At 43.3% G+C, this 25,682-nt stretch overlaps 1 pseudogene; it reads left to right on the top strand.

Annotated features, from left to right (window-relative positions):
* Positions 1 to 1,219: 1,219 nt before the first annotated feature.
* Positions 1,220 to 25,682, top strand: LOC115105682 (gap junction delta-2 protein-like; annotated as a pseudogene).

The raw sequence follows: 25,682 nt of genomic DNA, 5'->3' as shown, positions 1-25,682 counted from the left end.
GGGAAGGAGAGGTGGCGGTAGAATCGCTTATTCCAATAGCATAGGGGGAGAGAACAGAGACGGCACAAGGGAGGGAGGAATTATTGCAAGCACAAGTAAAGCAGCGATCAGGGTAGCAATCCAAGCACATTTACTCGAGAAGGAAGGAGGGTAGAGAGAAAGTGAGAAGGTGGGGGGGGGTGTGTGGCATGCTTACGGAGTGTGACATTGATAGAGCGAAGCAGAGAGAGAGAGAGCGCGCACAGAAAGGATAGGGAGGAACAGGAGTGAGACCTAGAGAGAAATAAGTAATCACAGAGAGAGTGAGCTCAACACACAAACACAAGGAGAGGGGGAAGCGAGGAGAGAGAAAGAGCAAAGTGAGTAAGAGAGTGAAAGAAGAGGAACGAGATGATGGAACCCAGAAATAGTTTTACTATATAGCCACTCATCCCTGCTCTCTGCGATAGACCTGACTCCAGGCTGAGGACTCTGCTGGAATTAGCTAGAGGGATGATACAGGACAACAGGTCTGCAGCACCACTGCCTCGGTGCATGCAGCAAGGCAGTTGATTTGTTACTGAGGGAGTGTGTGTGTGCCGGCGGGCTTTTTACAGTTTCTTGTCGTGATTGGGGGAGGAGCCACCGTGTCTCATGACCAGAAAATTCAGTAAGCAATACTGTGCATGCCAGGAGCTTTATTTGCAAATGTGTCTTTACATTCAAGCGTAGTAAATGCAGTAAGGATCCCAGGCAGTGACAGTTGGTCATAGAGTGTGTGTGAGTGTATCTACGGCTCTGCATGGAGGTGAGCAGAGGAAGGGTCAGCTGGGTGCAGTGTGCTGGGTCTGAGAAGGAAGGTTATAGGGAAGGTACTGAACACAATGCAAGGACAAGAGCTTCGCACTGATGGGAGGGAGTGCATATGAGGTACCAGGAGAGCCCTGGGTGTAGGGTGGAGGAAGGAGAAAGAGGGGGTAGGGAAGAGAGAGAGTGAGGGGGAGAAAAAGGGGGAGGAAGGAGATATAAAGGAGGAGGGAGAGAAGGAGAGAGAGAGAGTGAGCGAGATCATGGCTGTCAGATACAGTGAGCTATAGTATAGATCTGAGTGTTGCGGCAGGGGGGGACAAGCTTCACTGCACAGGAAGGGGGAGGGAGGGAGGGAGGAGGAGAGGCAGACGGCACCGCTCTTCTGTCAGGAAGGGAAGAGCAGAACTGGACCAACCGAGGGAGGACACACGTTCACCCCCACACAGTCACTCCTACAGAGAACCATCGGCCAGGTCAACGAGTAGAGGGCAGGAGAAGCTGGTGTGGGACGGGGGCGGATGCGCCCCCTCTGGCTGGAGCGCTGAGCCCAGGAGGAGGGGAAGGAATCGGGAGAGAGCCCCAGAGCCCCAGTTCCTCTGTAGGTTGAACCTGTCTTTCGATGACCATGGGGGAGTGGACCATTCTGGAGCGGCTGCTAGAGGCTGCTGTCCAGCAACATTCTACCATGATTGGGAGGTAAGACTTTCCTGCCACTCATCACCTCGGTGTGTGTGTGTGCGTGCGTGCGTGTAAAAGTTTTTTATTCTTAATTCTTTCATGTTTGTGTGATGATTGTGTTTTTCTGATTGAAAGTGTGTGTGTCTCAGCAGTAGCCTCTACTCTCTGCCTCCCCTTCCCTCCCCTGAAGTGGGTCTAGGGTTTCCAGTATGATGGTGTTGATGTGAGCCATGACCAGCCTTTTAAAGCACTTCATGGCTTCCGACGTGAGTGCTACGGGGGTAGTCATTTAGGCAGGTTACCTTCACATTTTTGGGCTAAGGGATTATGGTGGTCTGCTTGAAACATTTAAGTATTACAGACTCTGTCAGGGAGATGTTGAAAATGTCAGTGAAGACACTTGCCAGTTGGTCCGCGCATGCTCTGAGTGCACGTCCTGGTAATCGGTTTGGCCCCGCGGCCTTGTGAATGTTTAAAGGTCTTGCTCACATCTGCTACGGAAGCGGGATCACACAGTCATCCAGAACAGCTGGTGCTCTCATGCATGTTTCAGTGTTGCTTGCCTCGAAGTAAGCACAAAAGGAATTTAGCTTGTCTGTTAGGCCATCATTAGTTAAGGGACAAGCTAATTGAACATAATAAATAACTGGTATTACAAGGCATTAGGGTTAATTAATGTTGATTTCAACTATTGGCACTGGTATTGATGGAGGGGCATTGGGGGATCTCTAGTAGAAGAGGAGAGAGAGATATACCGAGACAGAGGACAGAAATGGAAGTGTGGAAGAGAGCGGAGCAGCATGAGTTGGAGGAGGAGTTGAAGGTGGAAAAAATGAATCTGAACTTGGAGGAGATGAGATTGCTTTTTGTGTAATTTCTCTGGTTTTGTGTGTTCTCTAGTTACAGCAGTGTAGTGGCAGAAGGTCATGCATGAACAGATTGGAGTCCAATTAGCATTGAGTACAAACATTCTGTAATAGATTATTTTTTAATCTGGGGTGTAAAAAATCTGCTTCATTGTCTCTCGCCTGTGTGATTAGTCAAATTCAAAGTGTGATTTTCCACCCATTAACCACAATGTGAGTTACTGGTAAACTGCACTCACCATCTGTACAGAATAATCACACACACACAACATTGCCATTTCCACATGCTTGCTTACCCAGAGAAATATATAGCTGTATGATTTGAAGTACAGTCCAGTAGAGAAGAAATCTAGTGTACTCTCTCTTTCTGTCCTTCCGTGTTGAGCTGGGGAGCTTGGCTACAGAGCTTGGCTACTTGTGTTAGCATGGAGGCCAACTGAACTGCTGTGCTCATTAACCTCAACCCCAGGTAGTCCCCTGCCGCTAGGGCAACGCCTGACCTTCTCTCCCATCCGTGTGTGTGTGTGTGTGTGTGTGTGTGCATAACGTCTATCAGAGTGTGTGGCTAGAAGGCTATATACAGTAGAGGAGAGTGGGGTAAGTCGTGCCAAAGGGTTAGTTGAGCCACCCCTTGTTTCTAGGAAACCATACACAAAATCAGTGACCAAATATTTAGGAAGAGGTTGTCATTCCATGGAGTCTGTGAAGGAAGAAACCATATGTGGAAAGTGGTAAGCAAGTTAGATCCAAAAAACAGATTTTCACAAAGTCAAATGAATGTATTGTGTTAGAAGTTCATGATGCTTGTATGTAAACCAAAGTAGATAGTTTAAATAATGTTTTATACAGCAGTTGAGATCTCTATAAGCTACAATATGAGGTCCTAAACCTATGATGAAAGTGCATCCTTGTAGATTTGTGGGCTAATCTAGTAAAAATAGTTCCTTTAAGGTCAATTGTGCCATCTGTCCAGGGGAAAGTTGAGCCAATGGCTAATCAATATACCCCATACAAATGATGATTACATTTTGTCCGTTTTATGCATAGTATTTTGAAGACACCTCGCATTCATGTGATTACTCAAGTTCGAATGATGTCAAATTCATTCTTCAGTTGGGTTCGCCCCCTTCTAGGCCACAACTGAAGTGTTTTCTTCCCAGGCGAAATGCAAGGCATTGTCACTGGGTTATGAGGTTACACCAGGGCCTGAGCTTATGTTGAAAGTGTTTTTAAATAGTACAAAGTGTTAGAAATGTGTCCCCATGTTAACCCCATCACTATGCACAATGTACCCAGACTCGGGGCAAGTTGTGCCAAGAGACCACTTTTTTGCCAAGCTGTTTTCAAAACTGTTATGTTTACATATATTCAGATTATTTCCAAGGATACACAACACCCTAAAAAATATGCAGATATCTTTGTTAGAAAGAATACTACATTTCCCTTGATGTAATAATGCTGAATGTATTACTATATCATTTAACTTTAAACTTTTCTTCAACAATGTGCATTATGAAGATGCAACTATTTATGTATTGCTTAGTTTACTAAACTTCAGTTACATAATCACCTAAATAATCAAATCGGAGGTGATTATTTAACTTGAGTTTACTAAACTGAGCAATACATAAATAGCCTCTTCATAATGCAAATTGTTTAAGAAAAGTTTCAAATTAAATCACGTTGACAGATAATTATGAGGTTTTCACGTTGGACAGTGCTTTTGCACTATGAAGATGTCGCCCTCAACAATGTTCAAGGTGTTAAATGTAGGGTTGTGGTGTGGTATCACCATAGTAGTTTCTGTCATGTTATTCAGCATCATATGGTTTGGGGTCATGCTAGAGTAGATCAAAGTTCAGAAAGATACAAATGAAGTAGACCACACAAACAATAAAACCAAATAGGTGAGAGTGTATACCACAGGACGTTGGTGGCACCTTAATTGGGGAGGACGGGTTCATGGTTATGGCTGGAGTGGAATCAGTAGAATGGTATCAAATACATTAAACACATGGTTTCCGCGTGTTTGATGCCATTCCATTTGCTCTGTACCAGCCATTATTATGAGCCGTCCTCCCCTCAGCAGCCTCCCCTGGTGTATATATATCTCTCCATGTGTCTGAGTGCCATTCGATTGATATAAGGGATCTGAATTTTCTTCACATCTCCTTTGAGTTGAGATCAAACCTCTGTTTGGCAACTGGAATCATTGATAGCCTGTCTGGTGCAAAAGAGGAATAAACTAATCAGAGAATTAATCAATGAATGAAACAATTCAGAAGCAGAGACAACTCTCTCAATTTGTCTGCAGCGTCTGACAGAGAGCATTATTAATGCAGACATGGACTTCTGTTCTTGTCTTTTATACTTAATCTGAGCGCTGCTGTTGATCATGCATTTTACAGGCCCGACAAGAAAGGCTTTACCCCATATCAAACAGACTTCAAGACTAATACTCCTCAAGCTAAATTTTGGTCATTCCTTTTATTAATTGTCACATCTTCCTCTGTAGCATCTATATGTGTGGTGTAAAAGGCATTGTGGTGTTTCCACATTCTATACCAGACGTGAGAAATAGCGAGAGACCAACTCTCTCGCTATCTCTCTCAGAACGATCTTCTTTACCCTAACCAATCAGGCTTCAAGACCGGTCATTCAACTGTGACTACTTTTCTCTGTGTCAAGGAGGCTCTGCCAAAGCTCACTCTCTCTCCTCTGTTCTCATCCTCCTAGATCTATACGCTGCCTTCGAAACCATGAACCATCAGATCCTCTCCACCATATCAGGGCTGGGTGTCTTAGGCTCTGCACACTCTTGGCTTCCATCCTACCTGGCAGGCCGCTCCCACCAGGTGACATGGAGAGGATCTGTGTCGGCACTACATACTCTCACGACTGGTGGCCCACAGGGCTCGGTTCTAGGCCCTCTCCTGTTCTCTCTATACACCAAGTCACTCGGCTCCGTCATATCCTCACATTGTCTCTCCTATCCTTGCTATGCGGATGACACTCAACTACTTTTCTCCTTCCCCCCTTCTGACACCCAGGTGGTGACACGCATCTCTGCGTGCCTAGCAGATATCAAAGCTTGAATGAGAGCCCACCACCTCAAGCTCAACCTCGACAAGACGGAGCTGCTCTTCCTCCCGGGAAGGTCTGCCCGTTCAAAGACCTCTCGATCACAGTTGAAAACTGCACGGTGTCCCCCTTCCAGAGGAAAATAACCTTGGTGTAAACCTGGACAACACCCTGTCATTCTCTGCAAACATCAAAGCAGTGACTCGCTCCTGCAGGTTCATGCTCTACAACATCTGTAAAGTACAATCCTACCTCACACAGGAAGTGGCGGAGACCCTAATCCAGGCACTTGCCATCTCCTGTCTGGACTACTGAAACTCGCTGTTGGCTCCCCACTTGTGCCATCAAACTCCTGCAACTTATCCAGAACGCTGCAGCCCGCCTGGTGTTCAACCTTCCCAAGTTCACCCATGTCACCCCGCTCCTCTGCACACTCCAATGGCTTCCAGTCGAAGCTTGCATCCACTACAAGACCATGGTACTTGCCTACGGAGCAGCAAGGGGAACTACCCCTTCCTACCTTCAGGCTATGCTCAAACCATACACCCCAACCCTCCGTTCTGCCACCTCTGGTCTCTTGGGCATCCCACCCCTACCGGAGGGCAGGTCCAGCTCAGCCCAGTCCAAGCTTTTCGGTGTCCTGGAACCCCAACGGTGGAACCAGCTTCCCCCTGAACCTAGGACAGAGTCCCCGCACATCTTCCGAAAACATCTGAAACCCTACCTCTTCAAAGAGTATCTTAAATAATCCAACCCCCCCCCCCCCAAATAAAATGCCTTTTGTGAACTAACACTCACTTACACTTTCTTTTAAGAGTGTCTGCTAAATTACTCAAATGTCAAATGTAAATAAGTGGTAATGTGAATTGTGAAATGGGTGGCCCTATAGTGCACCACAGATATTTGTCTCCTATTTGATGGCTGGGAGTTTGTACCTTTGTCCCTCGGTAGCCTAGATAGATTCCTCTGGTTGCTCCAGTAGCTTGCTCAATACTGCTGATGTGGACATGAGGGTGTGTTGTAAATGATCCCTTAGTGTTTGGGCCATGTTCAATCTGTTTGGCCAACAGAACTGTCTGGTTAGCCTCTAGGCATTAGCGGTAACTGATATCTCTGTGCTGGTCCATTCTGCCTGAACTTAGATGCTTATAGCTATTACAGCTATGGGACTTAGTGTTTAGATATATGCAGTGCATTCGGAAAGTATTCAGACCCCTTTACTTTTCCACATTTTGTTACGTTACACCATTATTTAAAAAATGGATTAAATAATAATAATAATAATAATAAAATCTTCATTAACCGACACACAATTCCACATAATTGTTTTTTTTTTGTGCAAAAAATAAAAACAGAAATACCTTATTCAGACCCTTTGCTTTGAGACTCGAAATTGAGCTCAGGTGCATCCTGTTTCCATTGATCATCCTTGACACTTGGAGTCCACCTGTGGTAAATTAAATTGATTGGACATGATTTAGAAAGGCATGATTTATAAGGACCCACAGTTGACAGTGCATGTCAGAGCAAAAGCAAGCCATGAGGTCGAAGGAATTGTCCATTGAGCTCCGAGACAGGATTGTGTCGAGGCACAGATCTGCAAAAGGGTACCAAAAAATGTCTACAGCATTGAAGGTCCCAAGAACACAGTGTCCTCTATCACTCTTAAATGGAAGAAGTTTGGGACCACCAAGACTCTTCCTAGAGCTGGCCGCTCAGCCAAACTGAGCAAATGGAGGAGAAGGGGCTTGGTCATGGAGGTGAACCCAATGGTCACTCTGACAGACCTCCAAAGTTCCTCTGTGGAGATGGGAGAACCTTCCAGAAGGACAACCATCTCTGCAGCACTCCACCAATCAGGCCTTTATGGTAGAGTGGCCAGACAGAAGCCAATCGTCAGTAAAAGACACATGACAGCCCACTTGGAGTTTGCCAAAAGGCACCTAAAGGACTCTCAGAACATGAAAAACAAGGTTATCTGGTCTGATGAAACCAAGATTGAACTCTTTGGCCTGAATGCCAAGCATCACGTCTGGAGGTAACCTGGCACCATCCCTACGGTGAAGCATGGTGGTGGCAGCATCATGCTGTGGGAATGTTTTTAAGCCGCAGAGACTAGTCAGGATCAAGGGAAAGATGAACGGCGCAAAGTACAGAGAGATCCTTGATGAAAACCTGTTCCAGAGTGCTCAGGACCTCAGACTGGGGTGAAGGTTCACCTTCAAACAAGACAATGACCCTAAGCACACAGCCAAGACAACGCAGGAGAGGCTTCGGGACAAATCTCTGAATGTCCTTGAGTGGCCCAGCCAGAGCCCGGACTTGAACCCAATCGAACATCTCTGGAGAGACCTGAAAATAGCTGTGCAGCGATGCTCCCCATCTAACCTGACAGAGCTTGAGAGGATCTGCAGAGAAGACTGGGAGAAACTTCCCAAATACAGGTGTGCCAGGCTTGTAGCGTCATACTCAATAAGACTTGAGGCTGTAATTGCTGCCAAAAGTGCACCAACAAAGTACAGAGTAAAGTGTCTGAATACTTACGTAAATATGACATTTCTGCTTTTTTATTTCTAACATATTTTAATATAAAAACCTGTTTTGCAGTCATTATGGGGTATTGTCTGTAGATTGATGAAAAAATAAACAATTTAATAAATTTTACAATAAGGCTGTAACATAACAAAATGTGGAAAAAGTCAAGGGGTCTGAATTATTTCAGAATGCACTGTACATAGTGTATACAGGTTGCCTGGCTATCCAGACTCCTTGTTCCAGCCAAATGATATGCTCACAGATGTTCGTTTCTTCTCCGCAGTGAGTGTGAATCTGAGTACCTCCCCGACCCTTCACCGAATGTGAACACATTCAGGGCCATCTGATTAGTGCAGAAACCGATGGGCTGGGCCAGAGCCAGAACACAAATACAGCAGTAATTGGCTTTGATACTCTGATTGGTTAGAAATGATCCTATGACTTTGTTTTGTACAGTGCCCCACCGCAAATTACTTCAATGATGGCAGTCTCACAAAGCAGCGGAATAATTAAGTGTGTCGTCGGGCTAGCAGGAGTCTTATTTAAACTACTGTAATGTGTTAGTGTAAGGCTGTGAAGTTGTGTTTCATGTGGTCAGACTGCTATTTCAGAGAAGTTTTTCTGGTAAACTCATTATACATCAGGGTCCTGTCACCTGTGCAATGTGGGATTAGAAGGTATGTATATGTGACCGTTCTGGTATAATCCTGTTGACTAGATTATCTCCTAACTTCAAATCAAGTCTCTGCCTTCCTCCTGCCGTCACTGTGGTGTATACTCTGTGTGTTTGTCCTAACTGTCCTCTTTAACCTTTCGCTCACCTCCCCCTCTTTCTCTGCTTCCATTTGACACACACACAACCACCTGTGATCTCTCTTACAAAGCTGTAATGCGCTTTTCCAGGAGAGAATAAGCCTGGGGGTTCTTGTATTAAATCAGATTTAAACACCTTGCAGGTAAAAGTGAAAGGAAGTGTGTTGATGCATCATTTTCACTGCAATGCTGTTGTGGGGACAGTGCCAGAGAGGAGTGGTGCGAAAAGAGGGGATAATGGAGGACTAGTGGATCAGGGAGAGATGAAACAATGGAAACGAGGAGATGGACGGATGAGGAGGAAGGGATAAAGCTGCAGAGGCTGAGGAAAGAGAGGGGTTTGGAGCATGAATACACAGAGGAAGGAGGAGGAAAGAGAGGGGTTTGGAGCATGAATACACAGAGGAAGGAGGAGGAAAGAGAGGGTTTTGGAGCATGAATACACAGAGGAAGGAGGAGGAAAGAGAGGGGTTTGGAGCATGAATACACAGAGGAAGGAGGAGGAAAGAGAGGGGTTTGGAGCATGAATACACAGAGGAAGGAGGAGGAAAGAGAGGGGTTTGGAGCATGAATACACAGAGGAAGGAGGAGGAAAGAGAGGGGTTTGGAGCATGAATACACAGAGGAAGGAGGAGGAAAGAGAGGGGTTTGGAGCATGAATACACAGAGGAAGGAGGAGGAAAGAGAGGGGTTTGGAGCATGAATACACCGAGGAAGGAGGAGGAAAGAGAGGGGTTTGGAGCATGAATACACAGAGGAAGGAGGAGGAAAGAGAGGGAGAGGGAGGAAAAGAGGGGACGGTTCCATGTGCAGACGATCTGAGTAGGCAGCACAGGTTGTTATCATGATCAGTGGCATGCAGTGGTGGAAAAAGTACCCAATTGTCATACTTGAGTAAAAGTAAAGATACCTTAATAGAAAATGATTCAAGTAAATATGAAAGTCACCCAGTAAAATAGTAATTGAGTAAAATTCTAAAAGTATTTGGTTTTAAATATACTTAACTAAAAGTGTAAAAGTATAAATAATTTCACATTACTTTTATGAAGCAAATCAGATGGCACAATTTTCTTGTTTTTTATTTATTTGCAGATAGCCAGGAGCACACTCCAATACTCAGACATAATTTACAAACAAAGCATTTGTGTTTAGTGAGTCCGCCAGATGAGAGATAGTAGGGATGACCAGGGATGTTCTCTTGATAAGTGCATGAATTGGACCATTTTCATGTCCTGCTGAGCATTTGAAATGTAACGAGTACTTTTCGGAGTCAGAGAAAGTGTATGGAGTAAAAAGTACATTATTTTCTTTAGGAATGTAGTGGAGTAAAAGTAAATGTTGCTTAAATAGCAAAGTAAAGTAGAGATACCGAAAACTATACTTAGGGAGGAGAATATGGGATTTTAACTAGCTCAAACACAAATTGAGAGTGGGAGCAAGAGAAATGGGGGGAGATGGGGGAGAGAAAGAGGAGGAGTGGGGGAGAGAAAGAGGAGGAGTGAGGGAGAGACAGAAAGAGCGAGGAGGAGAGAGCAAGAGAGAGAGAGAGAGAGGGAGGGAGGGAGAGAGAGATGCATCTGCAGTGTGATAGCCATAGAGTTGTAATGTAATTCAGCTCTCTAATCTCTGTGCTTGGTCAGGTCTTCATTCATTATGTTCTGCCACCAGAAATGAGCTATGTCTTATTATGGAGACATGCTCCATATGAGATTAAATGACATTTTCACTCTGGGTGTCCAGTATGTGTGGCTGAACATTATGTGACAGGTCTCTGTTTTTGTGCCCTTGGTGTTAGTGCACTGTCCATAACGTATATGTTACTGCTAGTTCTGTCTGTATTCATGCCTATTTGTGAGTGCTAGTATGTGTTTGAGGTGTGTGTGTGCGTGATGTGTGTGTTTTCCCAGTGCATCTGGTGTCAGTGCTCAGGGCCGGTGTTGCCCCTTGAGGCTGATGGCAACAGCTGCTGTGTGGATGAATGTGTGTGAGAGCCTCTGGGAGAGCCAGGGCCTGCGTGTCCAGCCAACACACCAGCTACTACATGAGCTACCATAGGATCTAACACTGGAGTTATGAACACACAGGTTAGGCAGCCTACACAGCTAAACTGAAATATACTGTAGAAGCAATACAGGACAGCTACAGAGCATTTAGAGGCTATACATCAAATGCATTGGATAGAATGTCTTCAAAGCTATGCAATATTACCAACACACCATTTCAAGTATAAACCATTTTCACACTGCAGATATTTCAACAGACACCGGCTCTACACTCAGTTTACTGGCTGTTTCTTCCTTTCAGCATAACTTTAAGAGCTCTAGTAGCCTGCTCCGATTTGTGATTATAATGTCATGCTGAATCCAAAGATAGCTTTTGAGACTCAATTATCCACTTGGGCTGCAATCAGACATGCTCTTTAGCTGGATGAGCTAATTGGGTCTCCAGTTAGAGACCTGGCTGTGGTGGATCGCTAGAGGCTGCAGGGTGGTTCACATCACATTGCATACCAGCCAAGAAGGCCTTCATCACTGGTACATTAATCTGGACTCACAACTGTGTATAAGCACACTGCTTGCTGTGTATGCTCATTATGAGCACTGATCAATTGCAATACATATGCAATGCAGATCTGGAGAAGTTAGACATTGAAAGTATAGTTTCGTCATATACTTCGAATCCTGTGGCTTTCAAGAGCTTTGTTTATACCTGGCGCTAACCAGTGGTGCAAGGTATTTAAGTAAAAATACTTTAAAGTACTACTTAAGTAGTTTTTGGGTATCAGTACTTTACTTTTTATATTTTTGACAACTTTTGCTTTTACTTCACTACATTCCTAAAGAAAATGATGTACTACATACATTTTCCCTGACACTCAAAAGTACTCATTACATTTTGAATGCTTAGCAGGACAGAAAATGGTCCAATTTGCACACTCATCAAGAGAACATCCCTGGTAATCCCTACTGCCTCTTATCTGGCGGACTCACTATACACAAATGCTTTGTTTTTAAATTATGTCTGACTGTTGGAGTGTGAAGATTGTGCCGTCTGGTTTGCTTAATATAAGGAATTTTGAATTATTCATACATTTTAATCTACTTTTGATACTTAACTATATTTAAAAACAAATACTTTTAGACTTTTACTCATAATGAAAATACACAGCAAGCAGCGTTACTATAGAAACAGCCTGCCCAGATTAATGTACCAGTGATGAAGACGTTCTTTGCCGGTCTCTTCCTGTATGCAAATTATTTGACAGATATTCAGGATGTGGACACAATCAGGACAAAGGACACATGTTAGCACCAGGTATAGGACACACTGTAGGGCACTCAGTGGGTGCATTTACACAAGCAGCCAAATTATATTTTTTCCATTGATTGGTATTGTGACCAATCACATTAGATTTATTTCATATCAGATATTTTTAAGAGCTTATCTGATTGGTCAAAATACCTATTAGTAAAAAGCATATCAGAATTGGGCTGCCTGTGTAAACATAGCCAGTGTGAGATTGACTGATGTAAGACATAATCATTTTTCAGCATGTCTTGCTGTGAGGGAACTGAGGCCGGAGCTTTGATGCCGTAGTACAGCGCTGTGTAGATGTGGGGCCTGGATCCCCATCCTTGATCTTCTGGACCAGTTAAAACAGTTCAATCAATGGCCTTGTGTAAATTATGCCTTTGGCTTGATTGAAGAGGTTTCAAAAAAGCAGGGCGAACTTCTAATTAAATCTTTTTGATCATCTGCAGTGGGCATCGGATATTCTGCTGGTGAGGGCCCAAGGGCATTCTTCCCTTAATTTGCTCTAATGTATGGGCATTTCTCTCTCTGCAGGGTTTAGCAACACTGATGTTTCTAGATGACCTTCTTCCACTGCTTTCTGCTAATGCAGCAATCTACTGCATGCTGATTATCCTGTTCCACAGCAGAATACCACACACACACACACACACACACGGAATCCCAAACCATCTCACACCTACACCCAGACAGTCCAACACTTGCATAAACCAACAGTTCAGTACTGCAGTAAAACTCACACTGTGCACCACCATCACATAACCTCAGTCAAGCATCGCAGGAAAAGCAACCATGTGAATTCTACAGAGTCTAATAGATGGAAGGGAAACTTAATAACCTGTGTCTTTCTAAGGAAATACAAAACATGGAAATATCCAACCATATTCAGTACAATAATATATTAAACAATATAGATGTAAGCAGCAATGAACGGGGTCCACAGGATGACAGAAAGGACACAAGATCAGTTGGATAACAAAGCAAGCACTCTATCATGTAGGAACTACCTTCCTTTATGTGCAATCAGTGAAAGTATTACTATGGTTTTCTCTCAATACCACAAGGATGACACAAGTGAAGTATAGTGCTGTATGGTGGTTTTGAATGTAGCAGGTAATAATTTTCAAAGTCAGTACTTAATTTATTGAGTTTATATATCAAATCTGGGGTCAATTTGACTAATGGTTTATGCTTCAGATTTGTGAAATATTTTCAATGTTATTTCCGTGATATGTCCCATTGTTAATCTGCATAATTTAAATCTCACATTCATTTCGATGAGACAAAGTCCACTCAATCAATAGTTATTGCTCTAGTATCCTATGTCACTGGTGCCAATGGCATCTATAGTGCCACAAACTGATCTAGTGCAGTCATCTAAGGTTGCAGTGACTTTATATTCACACATCTTCTAAGGATATATACAGTACCAGTCAAAAATTTGGACACACCTACTCATTCAAGGGTTTTTCTTTATTTTTACTATTTTATACATTGTACAATAACAGTTAAGACATCAACACTATGAAATAACACATATGGGATCATGTAGTAACCAAAGAAGTGTTAAACAAATCCCAATATATTTTATATTTGAGATTCTTCAAAGTAGCCACCCTTTGCCTTGATGACAGCTTTGCCCACTCTTGGCATTCTCTCAACCAGCTTCATGAGGTAGTCACCTGGAATACATTTCAATTAACAGGTGTGCCTTGTTAAGTTAATTTGTGGAATTTCTTTCATTCTTAATGTGTTTGATCCAATCAGTTGTGTTGTGACAAGGTAGGGGTGGTATACAGAAGATAGCCCTATTTGGTAAAAGTCCAAGTCCATATTATGGCAAGAAAAGCTCAAATAAACAAAGAGAAACGACAGTATATCATTACTTTAAGACATGAAGGTCAGTCAATACGAAACATTTCAAGAACTTTGAAGTGCAGTCGCAAAAACCATCAAGCGCTATAATGAAACTGGCTCTCATGAGGACCGCCACAGGAAAGGAAGACCCAGAGTTACCTCTGCTGCAGAGGATAAGTTCATTAGAGTTTCCAGCCTCAGAAATTGCTGCCCAAATAAATGCTTCACAGAGTTCAAGTAACATACACATCTCAACATCAACTGTTCAGAGGAGACTGTGTGAATCAGGTCTTCATGGTCGAATTACAGCAAAGAAACCACTACTAAAGGACACCAATGAGAAGAAGAGACTTGCCATTCTGCAACTATATGCCATCACATCTGGTTTGTGCTTAGTGGGACTATCATTTGTATTTCAACAAGACAAAGACCCAACACCCCTCCAGGCTATATAAGGGCTATTTGACCAAGAAGGAGTGTGATGGAGTGCTGCATCAGATGACCTTGCATCCACAATCACCCGACCTCAACCCAATTGAGATGGTTTTGGATGAGTTGGACTGAAGGAGAAGCAGCCAACAAGTGCTCAGCATATGTGGGAACTTCTTCAAGACTGTTGGAAAAGCATTCCAGGTGAAGCTGGTTGAGAGAGTGTGCAAATCTGTCATCAATGCAAAGGGTGGCTACTTTGAAGAATCTAAAATCTAAAATATATTTTGATTTGTTTAACACCTGTTTGGTTTCTACATGATTCCATATGTGTTATTTCATAGTTTTGATGTCTTCACTATTATTCTACAATGTAGAAAACAGTAACAAATAAAGAAAAACCCTTGAACGAGTAGGTGTGTCCAAACTTTTGACTGGTACTGTACATAAAGTTTGCATTCCATATTTCATGGCTTCATGTCCGTAGGTTATTTTAGGCTGGGTTTGATGTGGTGCCATCTAGTGGTGTAGCGGGGCCATCCTTGAATTCAGCAACTAAACATTATCAAATTCATTAGAGGCTAATTTATTGAGTCTATATACTGTACCACATCTGGAGTCAATTTGACTTATGGTTCATGAGAAGAAGATTTAACGAGCATGTTTAGCATTAGCATATGTGCTAACATTCATCTATAGTGCAGCCATATTTGAATGCAGCAACTATTTATATATGGTTCATGAGAAGATTTTTTAAGTATTCTCAGCATATTTTAGCATATTAGCGTATGTGCTAATACACATCAACTAGTATAATATGGCCATCTTTGAATGGATCAACTTTAATTTCTCAAACTCCAGTGACTATTGTGATGAGTGCAAAGACCACATTTGTAGTGAATCTGACTTTTAGTCCATGAGAAGAAGATTTTTTATGATTATTTTAAGCATTAGAGTTGCATAGTCAGAAAGGTTCATTGTTCATGGTGTCCTTATTTTTTTTTTTAGATATCAATGCCAAACGTGACATGGTTTGTCACAGTAATGTCTCTGATGACTTCAAAAATGTGAATGTTGTCAATGAAAATTAAAATAATAAGAATTTAGACAATAACAATAACTTTGCTGTGAACCCCTATTGAGGCCTAATGAACACATGTGTCATGTTGATTATAGGTAGGTTAGGAGATAGAAACCATTCAGTCCTATTCAGTGGGAGTTTGAACAGACAGCTTGAATAGTGTAATGTAGGTGTGGATGTGCATGGCTGGGCACGGCCCGCTTCACTGATGCAGCACACAGCAGGTGTTTGAACGATCATGACAATCACTCATAGTGACAGCAGGACCTGGACCAGGCTGCACCAAGGGAACTGCTGCAAAACAAACTCACTCAGAGCATCTCTGTGACAACTTGACAGTGCAGAGACTCTTTCACACACAGACTCTACTGTTGTCGAGATATAAATGGGAGAGTGGGATAGGTTGAGCCAAAGGGGTAAGTTGAGACACTATTGTTTCTTTGAAACCATACAGAAAATGTATAATTCGACCAAATATTTAGGAAGAGGTAATCATTTCATGGGGTCTGTGAAGGGAGAAATCACATGGAAAAAGTTAGGTAATTTTTTTTTAACTATTTAATTTATTGTGATGCTTGTATGTAAACCAATGTATATCATTTTAAGATTGTTCTATACATCAGTTGGGGTCTTTCTAAGCTTCTATATGAGTTCCTAAACCTAGTGCATCCTTGTAGCTGTGTGTGCTAAAATAGTCAAAATGTTTGCCATGGGGTAAGTGGAGCCAATAGTTGAGCCAATGCCAAGTTCAGCAAATTTAAGTGTTTTCTTCCCAGGTGTAATGCAAGGCATTATTCCTGGGATATGAGGTAACAACAGGGCCTGGCTTATGTTAAAGGTGTAAAAAAAAAAGTACAGTTTTTGCTAGGTGTTAAGCCTGTGTTAAAATCTGCTTTAAATGATTCAATAACAAAAAACCTGTTGTGATTGTGTTGAATTGTGTTTGGGAAATAACAATAGACATGGTAATATTTCATTCATTACAGAAATTTGTAGGCGGCATAACTTACCCGGTTCTGTGGCTTAACTTACCCCATACCCGGGCTAGGTTGTTCATCCAAGAGACCACTTTTTTTGGACAAGCTATGTTTTCAAAACTGTAATGTTCTATGAATTCTGATTATTTCTATAGATACTCAACATCCTGAAATATGATGTCTTTGTTAGAAATAATACTTTATTTCTCTTGATGGAGTGAAGCTGAATGTAAAAATGGCTCAACTTACCCCACTATCCCCTACAGAAGCTTGTCTTGTTCTATTATACATTCAATACATTGGCAGGACAATCATCTGCCACAGCTCTATATATTCTCACATTTCAAAGCCCAGAGATACAGTAGGTATAATAAGGGTCTTTGCCATTAGCTTTTTGGAACAGGACACCAATTGCTTCTCATCTAGCAGTGTCTGTCAAATGTCTTGCTGAAAAGAAACATCAATACTCCTCACTTCATACAGACTAACCTCCATGTCCGGTCAAACCATCAACCATCTAGATTTGATTTGTGGTATTTGTATTTGGAATCTGTCGCTGTTAACCCTTAATATGAAGCCTGAAGAGCTGTCACTGCCAGTGAAACAAGCCATCATTAGGCTGAAAAAAACCATCAGAGAGATGGCAAAAACATGAGGTATGGCCAAATCAACTATTTGGTACATTCTTAAAAAGAAAGAAAGCACTGGGGAGCTCAGGAACACCAAAAGGTCCGGAAGACCACGGAAAACAACTGTAGTGGATGACAGAAGAATTCTTTCCCTGGTGAAGAAAAACCCCTTCACAACTGTTGACCAGATCAATAACACCCTCCAGGAGGTAAGCATATCTGTGTCAAAGTCAACAATCAAGAGAAGATTTCACCAGAGTAAATATAGAGGGTTTACCACAAAAACAGGAAGACCAGATTAGAGTTTTTTTTTAAAGTCTAAAAAACACCTGTACAGTTCTGGAACAACATCCTATGGACAGATGAGACAAAGATCAACTTGTTCCAGAATGATGGGAAGAGAAGAGAAAGGAAGGAACTGCTCATGATCCGAAGAATACCACCTCATCTGTGGTGGTGTGGCAGATAGCCTAGTGGTTAGAGTTTTGGGCTAGTAACCGAAAGGTTGCTGGATCGAATCCCCGACCCTGACAAGGTAAAAATCTGTTGTTCTGCCCCTGAACAAGGCAGTTCCCCGGTAGTCCATAATTGTAAACAAAAATGTGTTTTTAACTGACTTGCCTATTTTAATAAAGGTTCAATTTAAAAACAAATCTGTGAAGAATGGTACAGGTAGTGTTATAGCGTGGGCATGTATGGCTGCCAATGTAACTGGTTCCCTTGTATGTATTGATGACGCGACTGATGACAAAAGCAACAGGATGAATTCTGAAGTGTTTAGGGCTATATTATCTGCTCTGATTCAGCCAAATGCTTCAAAACTCATTTGATGGCGCTTCACAGTGCAGATGGACAATGATCCAAAGCGTACTGCAAAAGCAACCCAATACTTTTTAAGGCAAAGAAGTGGAATGTTCTGCAATGGCCAAGTCAGTCACCTGACCTGAATCCAATTGAGCATGCATTTCACTTGCTGAAGGCAAAATTGAAGGCAAAACGCCCGAAGAACAAGCAGGAACTGAAGACAGCTGCAGTAAAGGCCTGGCAGAGCATCACCAGGGAAGAAACCCAGCATCTGGTGATGTTTATGGGTTCCAGACTTCAGGCAGTCATTGACTGCAAAGGATTTGCAACCAAGTATCAAAACTCACAATTTAATTTATGAATGTGTTAGTTTGTCCAATTACTTTTGAGCCCCTAAAATGGTGTGTGTGTGTGTGTGTGTGTGTGTGGTGTGTGGTGGTGGGGGGGGGTGTACAAATTGTTGTAATTCCTACACGGTTCATACAATAATTTTGACAAAACCTTTAAATTAAAGATGAAAGTCTACACTTCAAGCACATCTTGATTGTTTCCTTTCAAATCCATTGTGGTGGTGGACAGAGCCAAAATTATGCAAATTGTGTCACTGTCCAAATACTTATGGACCTGACTGTACATGAGAAAACGAGTGTGTTTGTTTGCTTGTGTTATTCCCTACATTCACGTGTGTATTGTAAGAGCAGGAGTGTGTAACAGTGTACTTGGCATGCATTTCACATCTGAAACACCAAATGCGTAAAGATCTCTTCCATTTTATTTTCAAACACAATGAAAGGTAGTGTAGCGTACACACTCACAGCTGCTCCAAACGGCCAGACGCACATGCCATCTTGCACAAACAAGTGATATACATGGATTATACACACACACACACACACACATCCAAGTACACACACACATATACATACGCAAACACACAAATACACACACAAACACGCTTACGCAAACACACAAACTCACACACACACACACAAGGCCCAGGTGGTGTGAGAACAGTCCTGCAGCAGCATGCTGCTCTATTTAATCTGTACCCCAGTAACACATGTTCTACCCTGTCTGCCTCTGCTACCCTGCTAGGAATTTGTTTCATCACTATTTCCCTCCACTTCAGCAGATGTTTTCTTTAATGAGTCCAACGCGGAGGTACCCTCTGTGTTATTGGTCAACATGCAATTACTGGAAAACAAACTGGATGATCTACGATTAAGACTATCCTACCAACGGGTCATTAAAACTCTATCTTATTTCACCGAGATGTGGCTGAACGACGACACAGATCATACAGAGCTGGTCATACAGAGAAAAATAAATTATAGTCCACCTTTACTCCACATACAGAGACGCATACGAAGCTTTCGCTCGCCATCCATTCGGCAAATCTAACCATAATTCTATCCTACTGATTCCTGCTTACAAGCATAAACTGAAGCAGGAAATACCAGTGACTCGCTCAATACGGGAGTGGTCAGATGACATGGATGCTATGCTACAGGACTGTTTTGCTTGCACAGACTGGAATATGTTCCGGGATTCATCCAATGGCATTGAGGAGTATACCACCTCAGTCACCTGCTTAATCAATAGCTGCATTAACGAAGTCATCGCCACAGTGCCCGTACATTTCCCAACAAGAAGCCATGGATTACAGGCAACATCCGCACTGAGCTAAAGGCTAGAGCTGCCACTTTGAAGAATTCGGACACTGATCCGAACGTTTATAAGAAATCCCGCTATGCCCTCAGACGAACCATCAAACAGGCAAAGTGTCAATATAGGACTAGGATTGAATCCTACTACACTGGCTCTGACGCTCGTCGGATGTGGCAGGGCTTGAAAAATATTACGGACAACAAAGGGAAACTCAGCTGCGAGCTGCCCAGTGATGAGCTAAAATCTACCAGACAAGCTAAATGCCTTTTATGCTCGCTTTGAGGCAAGCAACACTGAAGCATGCATGAGAGCACCTGCTGTTCCGGACGACTGTGTGATCATGCTCTCAGTAGCTGATGTGAGCAAGGCCTTTAAACAGGCCAACATTCACAAGGCCGCAGGGCCAGATGGATTAACAGGACGTGTACTCATGCGCGGACCAACTGGCAAGTGTCTTCACTGACATTCTCAACCTCTCCCTGACCGAATCTGTAATACCAACATGTTTCAAGCAGACCACCATAGTCCCTGTGCCTTAGAAAGCGAAGGTAACCTGCCTAAATGATTACCGCCCCATAGCACTCATGTCGGTAGCCATGAAGTGCTTTAAAAGGCTGGTCATGGCACACATCAACTCCATCATGCCGGAAACCCTACACCCACTCCAATTCACATACCGACCTCCGAACAGTCACACATTAACATTGACGGGGATGAAGTGGAGCGGGTCGAGGTTTTCAAGTTCCTTGGTGTCCACATGACCAACGAACTATCATGGTCCAAATACACCAAGACAGTTGTGAAGAGGGCACGAGAACACATTTTCTCCTCAAGAGACTGAAAAGATTTGGCATGGGTCCCCAGATCCTAAAAAGTTCTACAGCTGCTACAGCGCGAACAAAAATGACGTATTTGGACATAAATTATGGACATTATCGAACAAAACAAACATTTATTGTCGAACTGGGATTTCTGGGAGTGCATTCTGATGAAGATCATCAAAGGTAAGTGAATATTTATAATGCTATTTCTGACTTCTGTTGACTACACACCATTGCGGATATCTATTTGGGTTGTTTTGGTTTCTGAGCGCCTTACTCAGATTATTGCATGGTGGCTTTTTCGGTAAAGCATTTTTAAAATCTGACACAGCGGTTGCATTAAGGAGAAGTGTATCTATAATTCCGTGCATAATAGTTGTATCTTTTATCAATGTTTATTATGAGTATTTCTGTAAATTGATGTGGCTCTCTGCAAAATCACTGGATGTTTTGGAACTACTGAACGTAACGCGCCAATGTAAACAGAGATTTTTTTGATATAAATATGAACTTTATCGAACAAAACATACATGTATTGTGTAACATGAAGTCCTATGAGTGTCATCTGATGAAGATCATCAAAGGTTAGTGATTAATTTATCTCTATTTCTGCTTTTTGTGACTCCTCTCTTTGGCTGTAAAAATGGCTGTGTTTTTCTGTGACTTGGCTCGGACCTAACATAATCGTTTGGTTTGCTTTCGCCGTAAAGCCTTTTTGAAATCGGACACTGTGGTGGGATTAACAAGAAGTGTATCTTTTAAAATGGTGTAAAAGACATGTGACAAATAACATTTTATTTTATTTGATCTTTCTCATTTTAAGTCTTGTCTGTCTCTGACCTTTATCTAGGTTTATTTCACTTCTCACCCCCCACACACACAATTCTTGTTTCTCTTACACCCTCGATCCTCATGTTCCTTTCATCTCTTGCTCTCTCCTCTCTCTCTGAGAGAGGAGGTTCAAAAGGTGGTTGCTGTGGTAACCGGCTATGAAGAGTGGGTGTGGGGCTAATTTTAAAGACACACCAGGGTCTCCTTTGACACTGCTATTAAAAAACTAGAAGAGAGAGGGAGAGAACAGGAGATATGGACGGGGAGGGAGGGACAGAGAGAGAGAGAGAGAAAATGACAGCACGTGTTCAGCAGTGCTACAGACTTCAATTGAACAGCCACTGGTAGCTGCCTATGGCACGTAAATGGAGGCCATCTAAGCTGCTTAGCTACAGTGGAAATGGAGGCCTGCATCTTCTGAGGAACTCTACAGGCTAGTGGTCCAAATAAAGTGCACACACTCAATCAATGTCCCATTGAACACTTCCCCAATATTGTGTGCTAAATAATGAATACACAGAAAGGGAGGGAGAAAGAGCAGGAGAGACGGGGCATTGCTCCAGGGCAGCACTAGCAGTGGATTTTAAACATAGCTGATTTGGTTTAATTTGGTTTACATATCCACTGATGCCAGTGGAGCATATTGTAGTACATAAGGAAGCATAGATAAAGTACAGTAGCCTACAATATAATGCCGTTTAGATCTTGTGTGTCTGTGTGTGGATGTAGTAGTTCTGGGTAGATTGAGGGGGTGTGGGATTAGGCTCTCCACTCATGTCTCGAAAGGCAGAACTGTAAGGGAGAGAGCTCATGTCTTATCTGTCTAATGTTGAAAAATGAATGGAAATGCTGGCTGGATAGGAGACAGGTGGGGTTACGCTCAGCCAGCAACATAATGGATATTCATGCAGGGACCCACATGTTCATTATTCACAATAATTACTGAGACTCTCCTTCTCTCCATCCTCTCCTTCCTTCCTTCCTCCTTTGTGTCTTAAATCTCAGCAACACACACAAACACATGCATACATGCACACACACACACACACACACACACACACACACACACACACACACACACACACACACACGCACACGCACACATGCAAACAGACACAAACACACACACATTTTAATGTGTAAGTCTGAATAGTTTTTCTGTGAGTGTGTTGTTCTCATTCAGCTAAGGAGTGTTGATGAGTGTGAAATGCCCTCTATTCATGTGATATCCCCTCATCTTGCATACCCACTGGGCACACACTGGTTGAAATGGAATCAACGTGGAAAATTGGATTAGAAAAAAGTAATCAACCAGTAATGTTTTCATCTAATTTCAAATAGCGTTGTAAACATTGAAATTAGAGTAAAACTTCAATGTAAATACATTGACTTAATCTAACTATTAGGTTGTTACAGCAATCTAATTTCAATATAATCATCAGAACTATGTATATGTTGATATTACATTGACAATTCCACATAAAATGTAAAAAATATTGTACATACTACATTAAATATACAGTATATTATTAGGTGGTTGAAATGATGCATGTTGAATTTTAGATTTGATTATACATATTTTATTCTACCTTGTTCAAATGTTGATAGTAAAATGGTATATTTAAATCAACATTGTTCCAACGTCATGCTATCAACCCAAACAAAGAGGTATATTTAAATTAAATGTGAAGGCACAATCCAACGATTTCTGCCTGAACAGTGACTCCTACTGGTATATCAGGGGTAATGCACTTCAGTGAGACCATCCAGATGCTTACCTCTATATACCCTGCTTAACTTTGGAAACAACTGTGCTCATTTTAGCAGAGCTATCAACACATTTGGAACTTGATGAGATTCCATACTGATGACTTTAATAAAATTATATGTATTGTCCACATTGATTCCACGTCACAATATGTTGACAAATTACGTTGAAACAGAGTTGATTCAATCAGTGTGCACAGTCTGTAGTGTGTTCACGTGAGCATGCTATTTAGAGCGCAACAACTCCACCCCTCCGTACACGCTGCAGCAGCTGAGGGATTCGTCCACACGCAAGCACACACACACACACACACACACACACACACACACACACACACACACACACACACACACACACACACACACTACTACACACATCTGATGAAACTTGTCCTTGGTGTGAGAGCTACTTTTGTCTCTATTGATTTGCTATGGTTGAGCTGAGGTACATAAGCACAGCCTTTATTGGCTTAAGACAAATGATGTCACTCTAACTCACACATAATAAAAGTCAAATCCAACATGCAAACACAGTGCCGAGGCACTTTTACTGAATTATATTAGACCAGTAACATCATACAGTATACTGTACTGTATGATGTATCACAGTACTTACAATGATTCTTTGTTCTGCTCTGTGACAAATTTCTTACAGGGAAATTTTACACTCCTGATAACACAACTGAAATTCTGAATTTTTCTTCTTCCCCCCTTCCTTCTCCCCTCTTTCTTTCTCTCCAGGATCCTGCTGACTGTAGTAGTGATCTTCCGTATTTTGATAGTAGGTATAGTGGGTGAAAAGGTCTATGAGGACGAGCAGATAATGTTCATCTGCAACACTATGCAGCCGGGCTGCAACCAGGCCTGCTACGACAAGGCCTTCCCCATATCCCACATCCGCTTCTGGGTCTTCCAGATCATCTTGGTGTGTACGCCCAGCCTATGCTTCATCACCTACTCCGTACACCAGTCCGCCAAGCAGCGTGACCACAGTTACTCCATCCTGCACCCCTACATAGACCACGGTCACGCAAGTCACCACAGTCGTGGAGGCGATCACCACGCCCGCAAGCTGCGCAACATCAATGGCATCCTGGTGCAGAACCCCGACAGCGGCAAGGAGGAGCAGGACCTGGAGGTCAAGGAGATCCCCAACGTGTCCCGGGGGCTCACGCAGGCCAAGAGTGCCAAGGTGCGGCGGCAGGAGGGCATCTCCCGCTTCTACGTCATCCAGGTGGTGTTCCGTAACGTGCTGGAGATCGGCTTCCTGGCCGGCCAGTACTTCCTGTATGGCTTCAACGTACCAGGGATGTTTGAGTGTGACCGCTACCCCTGTGTGAAGGAGGTGGAGTGCTATGTGTCACGCCCTACAGAGAAGACGGTGTTCCTGATTTTCATGTTTGCAGTGAGCGGCATCTGTGTGCTGCTCAACCTGGCCGAGCTCAACCACCTGGGCTGGAGGAAGATCAAGACGGCAGTCAGGGGTGTTCAGGCCCGCAGGAAGTCCATCTGTGAGGTGCGTAAGAAGGACGTGCCGCATGTGTCCCAGGCCCCCAACCTGGGCAGAACTCAGTCCAGTGAGTCAGCCTATGTCTGACAGAGGTTCCTCCACATGGGGGGACGTGGACTTCTGGACCAAGCAAGCTTTTTCTGGGGAGGACAAACACTTAGCCCAGCTACCCCCACCCTAAGGGACACTAACTCTATGTACACTGCAACATTATTCAGGAGCGCAGAGGGACCTCATATGGACATATTGGAGGATTATTGGAGAGAAGAGCTTTTTGGACTCTACAAGAGAGAGAAAGTACGTCAAGGGCAGTTTTGTTGCTGTTACTAAAGTTAGATTTTAACTGTAGGGGGAGTTGTGCTCTGAGTCCTAGGTGACACTAGGTGCCTTCCAAGAGAACACACTGGAAAAAGAGGACATAGGACTAATTACTGTAAGAATATGAAATAAGGACAGTTAAATAAGAAATAAGTCTCACCTAAAAAGTGCTATCCTTTGCTTTTGCAACATAGTCCCTTAATTTCTTTATGTATGTGTGCATATGCAAGAAGGTATGCCTGCACGTGTGTGTGCGACAGATAAAGCAGTGTGTATGCCTTTATTCTGCAGAGTCAGAGCAGGGATGATGGGCGAAGTTGAGTTGCTGAGGGACTGAAAATAACTTTCTTTCAGTTATTTTCCTTCCCCGCGGCAGCTCCAATGTACGGAGGAGCCAAGCAGAGGTGATGCACCTTAAAAAAAAACATCAAAAATCAACACTAAAACAATACCTCAGCACAAACTGGAAACCTCCTCTCCCCATCTCCACTCCCCCAAGTAGCACCCCCTCCTCTACCCACACCCCCACTAGCACCCCCTCCTCTCCCTGTCCCCGCTCCCCCAGTAGCACCCCCTCCCTCCTCTCCCCGTCCCCACTCCCCCAGTAGCACCCCCTCGTCTGCCCGCTCCCCCAGTAGCACCCCCTCCTCCACCCGCACCCCCACTAGCACCCCCTCCTCCACTAACACCCCTCCTCCGCCCACTCCCCCAGTAGCACGCCCTCCTCTACCCACACCCCCACTAGCACCCCCTCCTCTCCCTGTCCCCGCTCCCCCAGTAGCACCCCCTCCCTCCTCTCCCCGTCCCCACTCCCCCAGTAGCACCCCTCATCTGCTCCATCCCCCACAAGCACCCCCTTCTCCACCCGCTCCCCCACTAGCACCCCTCCCCCCACTAACACCCCTCCTCCTCCCAC

Source organism: Oncorhynchus nerka, linkage group LG22, assembly GCF_034236695.1.
Source record: "Oncorhynchus nerka isolate Pitt River linkage group LG22, Oner_Uvic_2.0, whole genome shotgun sequence".
Taxonomy (NCBI): Eukaryota; Metazoa; Chordata; class Actinopteri; order Salmoniformes; family Salmonidae; genus Oncorhynchus; species Oncorhynchus nerka.
The sequence above is the reverse complement of the archived record's forward strand: the minus strand, read 5'-3'. Positions and strand labels throughout refer to the sequence as shown.